Source organism: Urocitellus parryii, chromosome 9, assembly GCF_045843805.1.
Source record: "Urocitellus parryii isolate mUroPar1 chromosome 9, mUroPar1.hap1, whole genome shotgun sequence".
Classification (NCBI taxonomy): domain Eukaryota; kingdom Metazoa; phylum Chordata; class Mammalia; order Rodentia; family Sciuridae; genus Urocitellus; species Urocitellus parryii.
Genome location: NC_135539.1, coordinates 67,863,721 through 67,872,830, shown reverse-complemented (window position 1 = coordinate 67,872,830; position 9,110 = coordinate 67,863,721). Strand labels below are relative to the sequence as shown.

Here is a 9,110-nt window from a genome sequence, read left to right as displayed (position 1 = left end):
CGGTAGCGCGCTCGCCTGGCATGCGTGGGGCCCGGTTGGATCCTCAGCACCACATACAAAAAAACAAAGATGTTTGTCCGCCAATAACTAAAAAATAAATATTAAAAAAAAAGAGTGGAATAGCTGAGTCTAAAATTCTTATTTATTTATTTATTGGGACTAAAATTGAACCCAAGTGTGCTTTACCACTGATCTACATTCCCAGTCCTTTTTATTTATTTTTTTTATTTTGAGTCAGGACCTCAAAAAGTTGCTGAATGTATAAACAAATCATGGTACATTCATGCAATGAAAACTACTCAGCAAGAAAAAATAACTGCTAATGTACACAATGCTGCAGTCTGGCTGGGCACAATTCACGAGCCACTTATTAAGCAGGAACAAACTTTATTTTTTGAAGGCACATGCCACACCATGGGAGCTCTTCAGGAATTCCCTCAGAGCCCAACTGCCACCACCAGCTCTCTCGCCCAGCACCTCAACCGCTCTTGAGGCAGATTGGCTGGGTTGCATGGGCAGAGCCAAAAGAGTCCCCCAATGAGCAGCTCCGTGGTCTGAAAGGGCGGGGAAACAGCCCAATGAGCATCAAGGCAGAGGAGCCAATCAGCTGGTTGCTGGGGCCGCTTTCACTGAGGCTCTCAACAACTCAGCAAGAAAAAATAACTGCTAATGAACATAATAACATTATTAATCAAACTTGTGATCTTTCTGCCTACACCTCCTGAGTCACTAGTATTACAGGCATGTGCTTCTGTTATCACTTGTAGAGTTTAAGGTACTACACTACTGGTGGAACCAGTAGGGAGGAAAAGCTTTGTGGAAAAGACCACAGTTTACAGCAGAAGTGCTTACATTTGGTGAAAACTCATTTGAAACTGGTACTGCTAAGTATTATATGATATTATCTGAACTATATCATTTATTACTCCCAAGACAAAGAAGCCAGGAAAGTTATAAAAATGAAGCCTTGGGTCACATAACTGGTTGATAGCTTAGATTTAAAACAAATGAGAGGAGGCACTTCCAGAGGAGAGGTGTAGAAAATCTTCAAAGACCTACTGTTCCATAAAAGTAATAATAACATTGGCAAATATTGTAAAAGTCACATTTTTTTTAATATTTATTTTTCAGTTTTCAGTGGACACAACATCCTTGTTTGTATGTGGTGCTGAGGCTAGAACCCGGGCCGCACGAATGCCAGGCGAGCGCGCTACTGATTGAGCCACATCCCCAGCCCCAAAAGTCACATTTTTTAAAACTTTGGAATCAATCAAGGTTTATGATACTCTGAGCAATACTGATTGAAGAAAAGCAACCAAATCTCAGTAAGAACAAGTCCTGCAATGTTTTTAACTTGCCTTTTTTCCATCCCTCTCTCCCAGCTCTGCAGTACCCTTGAAAACAAACTTACAACCATGTTATCTGTGAAAAACAACAGCATAGAGGTCATGTGAGGGGAAAAAACAAGTTTAAAGTGCCTCAAAAGCCCTGTCTCAAGAATTATCACTAATTGTCCTGAATGAAAGCTCCCTGGAAACTTTACATTTTCAAGACTTGTCTTCATTTGACCTAAGTTGGAGCTCACCGGATGTCAGTAGCCCTACTTGTAGCCCTATCCTCATGGGATTTGACAAAACTAATCAATGACAATTATAGTCATGTTTCATTCTATAAGAAGGATGAATTCTGAGCAATGTGACATTTAGCAATTTTGTCATGTGAACATCATCATAGAGTGTATTTACACAAACCTAGATGGCATACCTAGATAGTATAAACAGTATGCATTTCTAACTTTTTTCTTCTATAATTATTTAAAGGTCAACTACCAAGAGATTATAAATCTGCATTGATGGGCTTATAATGCTTAAAAATATAATTTGTGATAATAATAGCACAAAGTGGAAGAGGGAATGGAATTATATTAGAGCAGATTTTTTGTATGATATTGAAGGTTATTTGGTATTCATTGGAATGAGTTTGTTTTAAATGTTAATTGTAATTCTCAGGACAACCACAAGAAAAAAAACACAAAAAAATATACAGAAAGAGACATGTTAAATGAAGTAAAATGTTATAATAGAAAATATCTATTTGACCTGAAAAAAGTCAGTGGAATAAAAAAAAAGACATACGCTATGTAGAAAAAAAATATGGCAAAAAATAAATTTTATTTTATCTATACTTAAAAGTAACTGGATCAAACATTTTAACTAGGAGGCATAGATTAGCAAATAGTTAAAAAGAAAAAGATATGCTCTAACTATACATTAAACTACAAGAGATACATTAGGGTCGAATTCAGGGTCTCACATATGCTAGGCAAATGCTCTACCACTGAGCCACAACCCCAACCCCAACCCCAGACAAAATCGGTCTTTTAAAAAATTGTTACCAGAGACAAGAAAGAAAATTTTATAGTGATAAAAGAACAATCCACTAGGGATCATACTGATTATTAGTATGAGTGTGTATAATATATATCTATCAGCAGAACTACTAAATACATAAGATTAAAAACTGTCAGATTTGATGGAAGAAATGGAGAATTTAAAAATAATAGCTGTAAACTTCAATATACATTTTCAATAGTGAATAAAAAAAGACAAAAAGTAGAAAAAGACTTTAACAATGCTATAAACTAACTAGACGTAACAGACACCTATAGAACAAGCCACCAAACAACAACAGAATACACATCTATTCAAGTTCACTTGAAACATTCTCTGTGATAGAGTATGGCAGGCTGTAAAAAAAGTCAATAAATTTAAAAGAATTGAAATCATTTTTAAAAATCTCCAATCCAGTGGGATGAAAGTAGAAATTAAGCCAAGTGTGGTGATATGTACCTGTGGTCCCACATACTTGAAGGCTGAAGCAGGAGGATCACTTGAGCCCAGAGTTTGCAACCAGCATGTGCAAAACAGTGAGGACTCATCTATAAATAAATAAATAAATAAATAAATAAATAAATAAAATGTGGAAAATTCACAAGCATGCAGAACTTAAACAACACACTTTTAAATGACCAATGGGTAGAAGAAAAAAATATCACAGCAGAAATTTAAAAATACTTGGATACAAATGCAAATGAAAACACAATGTACCAAAACTATGGGATGCAAAGTGTGCTCAGATGCAAATTTAAAACACCAAATAACTATATTAAGAGAGATGATCCGAGCTGGTGGTGTATGCCCATAATGCCAGCAATTCTGGAGGCTGAGGCAGGAAGACCATGAGTTCAAAGACAGCACAGCAGATTAGGAGGCACTTAGCAACTCAGCGAGACCCTGTCTTTAAATAAAATAGACAAAAGGGCTGGGGATGTGACTCAGTGGTTAAGCACCCCTGGGTTCATTCCCTGATACCCCCCCCCAAAAAAAAAGACAGATGAAAGAAGACTAACTATTCTTTCTAATCTACTGAAGAATTGAAACGATAGGAAAAATTAATAAAAACTAAGTTGGTTTTTTGAAAAATGAAATTGATAAAGCTTTAGCTAGAGTAACCAAGAAAAACTAAGACTCAAATTACCAAACTCAGGAATAAAACTGTTGGCATTACTAATAACATTACAGAAATAAAAATAATAGAACTCTATGAACAACAATAAGCCAACAAATCAGATAACCTGCATGAAATGGACAGATTGCTAAAAAGACAAAAACTACCAAAACTGAGGAAATGGAAAACCTGGACAGATTTTAACAAGAAATCGAATTAGAAGTCAAAAACCTCCTCCTCAAGAGGAATACAGGCTTAGATGGCTTCAGTGGTGAACATTTAAAGCAGAGGGGTTTGTTTGTTTGTTTTCTTTCCTGGATTGGACCCAGGACCTTGTACATGTTAGGCAAACACTTTACCACTGAGTTATATCCCCAAATAAAAATTTAAAGAACTAACACCAATTTTTCACAAACTCACCAAAAAACAGAACAGAAGGGGACATATTTCTAAGGCCAGTGTTACCCTGATAAGAAAAACAGACAAAGATATCACAAGAAAAATATAGAGCTATATTGTATACATGTGCAAAAATCCTCAATAAGGTACTAGCAAATCTAGCAGTATATTAAAAAGAATTGTAAAACATGATCAAGTTTGATTTACCCCAGAAATGTAAAGTTGGTTCAACATATGAAAATTAATCAATATGATGTATTATATTAATACAATAAAAGGATAGAAAAGTTTTTTGTCTTAATTGATGGGTAAAAGAAAAAAAATTGACCAAATCTAACATGCTTTTATGATAAAAGTATTCAACAGACTAGGTATAGAAGGGAACTTCCTCAAGCCAATAAAAGGCATCTGGAAAAACCCACATCCAGTAACATAGATAACAGCAAAAGACTGAACGCTTTCTTCTAAATCAGAAACATCAGGATGAGGATGATATTTGCTCCTGCCATCTCTCTCAACATTCATTCTACACATGGGAATTCGGGGGAAAAAATTGAAAGGTATCCAAATTGAAAAGAAAGAAGTAAAACTATGTTCACATATGACATAGTTTTGTATATTTAAAAATCCCAAGTGTGTACACACACACACACACACACACACACACACACACACACACAAACTATTGGAGTTAATATTTCAGTTTAGCAAGGCTTAAGAATACAAGATCAATATTAAAGAATCAATGATATTTCTATGCTCTTGCAATGAAAACATCTGAAAATAAAATTAAGAAACCAATTAATTTTATAATAGCATCAAAAACAATAAAATACTTGGGGGTAAATTTAACAAAAGAATCATAAATATTAACGCTGAAAGTGACAAAACATTGCTGAGTGAAATAAAAGGACTAAATAAATAGACATTCTGTGTTCATCAACCAGAAGATAATATTGTAAATATGGCAATAATCCTCAAATTGATTTACAGATCAGTGCAATCACATACAAGAGACCATTAATAAGATTAACAAAGTACCAGATGGCTTTCTACAGAACTTGTCAAGCCAATGCCAATGTTGGTTTGGAAATGGATGGGAAGAACAGTGAAAACAATCTTGAAGTAGAAGAACCAAATTAGAGAATTCAAACTTAATGACTCAGAACTATCTACAAGCCAGGTGTGGTGGTACACAGCTGTAATCCTAGTGGCTTGAAAAGCTGAGGCAAGAGGATCACAAGTTCAAGTCCGGCTTCAGCAACTAAGTGAAGCTCTAATCAACAGAGCAAGACCCTGTCTCAAAAAAAAAAAAAAAAATTTTTTTTAAAGGGCTAGGAATATGGCTTAGTGGTTAAGTGCCCCTGGGTTCCATCTCTAGTACCAAAATAAATAAATAATAAAAATTAGAAGCATTGGGATGTGGCTTAATGGTACAGTGCTTGCCTAGCACACATGAGACCCTGGGTTCAATTTCCAATAATGGGTAAAAAAAATTAAAGAGTATTACAAGAGCTGCTTCCTAAAAGCCAATAAAGCACTTTGGTGTTGTTTATTTACTTTCCATTATAACTGCATTCTCCACCCCTTCTCTCCCAAAGGAGGAAAAAAACAGTTGTCAATGGCAAATGGCAGTTGTAGGGAAACAACACCAATAAAACATTATGGCTTCTCCTGGTAGCTTCCAGTGATGTATCCGTTCAGAGAAACTTCTCTAGTAATAAAGAATAGAAATGACCTCTGAAAGTCTTTTTGCTAACTTTATTTTTAAATTTTTCTTTGCAGTGCTGGGGATCAAACCCAGGGCCTCCCATATGGAAGGCAAGCATTCTATCACAGAGCATACCCTCAGTGGTAGAGCACTTGCCTTGCATGTGTGAGGAACTGGGTTCAATTTCCAGCACCACATAAGAATAAATAAAATAAAGGTGTTGTTCCCATGTATAACTAAAAAAAAATTTTTTTTTTTAATTAAAAAGGGGCTGCAATTGTGGCTCAGTGGTAGAGCACTTGCCTACCATGTGTGAGGCACTGAGTTCAAGCCCTGGCACTACATAAAAACAAAAACAAAACAAAACAAAACAACAACAAAAAAAAGCACCTCTTCCTCTGAATGAATGCAGTCCACATTTGGACTTGCAGTTTGAGACACATAGCTTAGATTCTAAAGCAAAGTGCTCTGTGTGTATGTAATCTTCACAGTTGTAAAAATTCTCCCAGTTGGACTGCATACCTGACACTGTTTTCTTTTGATTATCTACTCTCTGAAACTTCCCACGCAAACCTCAGGGTGATTCAAATAGCCTCCTGATTCTGTTGTTTGAACATGCCTGTACTGCTGAAGGTGAAGAGTGGAAAGAAAATGAAACTCAAGATAGACTAGTCAGATTCTCCTTTTGACCATGGGTGTGGAACTGAGGAATTTCAATCTCAGATTGAGTTTCTTGACTAGAGCCAATGAAAAACATGGGAACCAAGTTTGTCATGCTCTTTACCATTTAGAATGAGTAGCAGAGCACTTTTAGCATAGAAGCAACATTAATTAAGAATACTGCCTAAGTGCCCACTCACCTTCCAAATGATTTGCTCTAGAATTTTCTTAGTGATTGCATTTCTATCTGTGAGTTCTATGCATAAGTAAGACTGAATATTTATAACAAAATTATTTTTAAAAGAATCTTTCCCCTTGCCTCTTATACTCGTTTGAGTTGTTTTTTATAAGAAACTTCCAGCTAACTACATGGATTGTCATTTATCCTTAGAACTTTTTTTTAGTACTTTAAATTAAACCTAGGACCTTGTGCATGCTAGGCAGTTGCTCTACCAGTGAGCTATGCCCTATTCTATATTATTATTATTATTATTAATACTATTATTTGTGGTACTGGAGATTGAATCAAGGGCCTTGAACATGCTAGGTAAATGTTTTGCCACTGAGCTACACCCTTAGCTCTTATTTATGTTTATTTTGAGACAGGGTCTCTCTTAATTGCTGAAATTGCTTTCAAACTTGCAATCCTCCTACCTCATCCTCCCAAATCCCAGGGATTGCAAGGCATGCAGCACAATGCCTACACCCTTAGAACTTTTAAGTATGTTTTGTTCAATGTGTTAGTCAAAGTTCAGTCGGGAAAGGAGAAATAACTCTAGATATTTCAAACAGTAAAGGATTTGTAAAGCCTCTGAAAGAGTTATCTGTCAAAGTTCAGGGAAGGCCATTAAACTAGTTCCAGGTTCAGAGAACAAGGTACTTGTTATTGCTGGGTCAACTGCTCCAGAAACTGCTTTGATTGTTCCCAATGAGCCTGCAGTATTTTATCAAGAAGTCAAGAAAGAAAGAAAGAGGAGGGCAAGTTGATTCTGCAGTCCAAGATCAACAAGAGGTTAATTCACCCAATCCATATTTCAAATACTGCAACTTCTAGAGAAAAAAATCTGTAAAGACTTTTTATTTGCGGGGTGGGGGAAAGGTGGGGGGTGGGGGGAAGGGCGGGTACAACTCCAGGCATTTTGCATCCCCCCCCCTTTTTTTTTTTGGGTACTGAGATTGAACACTCTGTACAGGGACACTATACTGCTGAACTACATTCCCCAGGCCTTTTCAATCTTTTATTTTGAGACAGGGTCTCCCTAAATTGTTGAGGTTGGACTTGAATTATGATCCTCCTGTCTCAGCCTCCTGAGTCCCTGGGATTATAGGCATGTATCAACACACCTAGAGAGAAGGCTAAAGTTCTCTAAGTATGCAGTTTCGCTCCTGGTGTGCAAGATAACAGGATCAACAATTACATATTAAGATCATCTAAATTATTATTTTGACTGGAATATCTCCTAATCTTTCTGAAGTATGGTTTCTATAATTGTCTGCAGTCTGATTTTAGAGTACAGTACATACAATTTCAATTTCTTCCCATGTGTATATCCAGAATTTGTGGTTACAAACTGTTTTTCATAACCAAATTGATTAGCCTGAGCAGATGTCCATGAAATGAAAGTACAAGTTCTGATTTACAGTTTGAGTTCTAGAAATAGATCATTTTGGCTGTGTGTGTGTGTGTGTGTGTGTGTGTGTGTGTGTACCAGGGATTGAACCCAGGGGCACTTAACCACTGAGCCACATTCCCAACCCTTTTTAAAATGTTTTATTTAGAGACAGGATCTTGCTGAGTCACTTAGCACTTCACTAAATTGCTGAGACTGGCTTTGAACTTAAGATCATTCTGTCAAGCCTTTAGGGCCACTGGGATTATAGGCTTGCACTACCACTTCCGGCCTGGATCATTTTGTTTAAAGTGAACACTATTATTCTTTGTTCTGTTGAAATTTTTTTGAATGGCATTTCATTGTAATTCATTTAAATAAAAGCCACAGAAAGAGCATGAAAGTACACAGTATGGAGGATGCTGGAAAAAATATACACAGGGGAGAAATTGATTTTTGAAAGTTAGTATGATAGTCTTAATTTAATGTCACAATGTCTATCTACAATTCTCTTTCTTTTTAGGGGGTGGTACTGAGGATTGAACCTCAGGATGCCCCACCCTTGAGCTATGCCCCCAACTCTTATATATTTTTTTTAAGACAGGGACTCAGTAAATAGTCCAGGGTAGCCTAGAACGTGTGATTCTGCCTCATTTTCCTGAGTCACTGGAATTACAAGCATGTATTACCATGCCTGACTCATTTACAATTCTTTTTTTTTTTGGTACTGGGGATTGAGCCCAGGGGGCACTTAACCACTGAGCCATATCCTCAAGCCCTTTTTAATTTTTATTTTGAGACAAAGCCTTGCTAAATTGTTGAGGCTGGACTGGAACTTTCCATCCTTTTGCCTCAGCCTACTAAATCATTGGGATTACAAGTGTGCAGTGCCAAGCCCAACTCATCTATAATTCTTAATGGTATTTCTTGACCATTTGAACACCTTCACCTTTATTACTTGGGAAAGCAAACTATCCCATATCTTTTGGATTGGGTAACTTTTCATCATATGTCAAAAGCAACAAAAATATATAATTTTTCCCTTGCTTTTTAATATTCGAAGCAGTGGGGTTTTTTCCCCCCTTCTGCCTGTACTTTCTTTGGTCAGCTTCCCTGAGATACAATTTAGTTACAATAAAACTCACAGATTTTAAGTGTACAATTCAAGGTAGTTTGACAAATGTGTGTAATTATGTAAAACCCCCTACAGTCATGATCTAGAA

The 9,110-nt window shown here is 36.4% G+C and overlaps 1 pseudogene; it reads right to left on the bottom strand.

Moving 5' to 3' along the window:
- Positions 1–5,486: 5,486 nt before the first annotated feature.
- On the bottom strand, positions 5,487–5,664 carry LOC113196609 (small nucleolar RNA U3; annotated as a pseudogene).
- Positions 5,665–9,110: the final 3,446 nt, after the last annotated feature.